Consider the following 384-nt stretch of genomic DNA (forward strand, 5'->3'; position numbering starts at 1 on the left):
CAGGTTCAGGGCTCTTAGCCCCTCCTTGTAGGGCCTGCCCTGCTGCCCCCTGATCATGTGGGTGGCCCTCCTCTGAACCCTCTTGATGCTGTCCACATCCCTCCTGAAGTGCAGCGCCCAGAACTGGATGCAGTACTCCAACTGCAGCCTGACCAGTGCCACGTTGAGGGGGAGGATCACTTCCTTGGACCTGCTCGTGATGCATCTGTGGATGCATGACAAGGTGTGGTTAGCCTTCCTGACTGCGTCCCCACATTGACGGCTCATGTTCATTTTGGAATCAATATTGATTCCAAGATCCTTCTCTGCCTCTGTGCTGATGAGAAGGAGTTCCCCAGCCTGTAGGTATGCTGCTGGTTCCTCCTCCCCAGGTGCAGTACCTTG

Source organism: Alligator sinensis, unplaced genomic scaffold (genome assembly GCF_000455745.1).
Source record: "Alligator sinensis unplaced genomic scaffold, ASM45574v1 scaffold517_1, whole genome shotgun sequence".
Lineage (NCBI taxonomy): Eukaryota > Metazoa > Chordata > Crocodylia > Alligatoridae > Alligator > Alligator sinensis.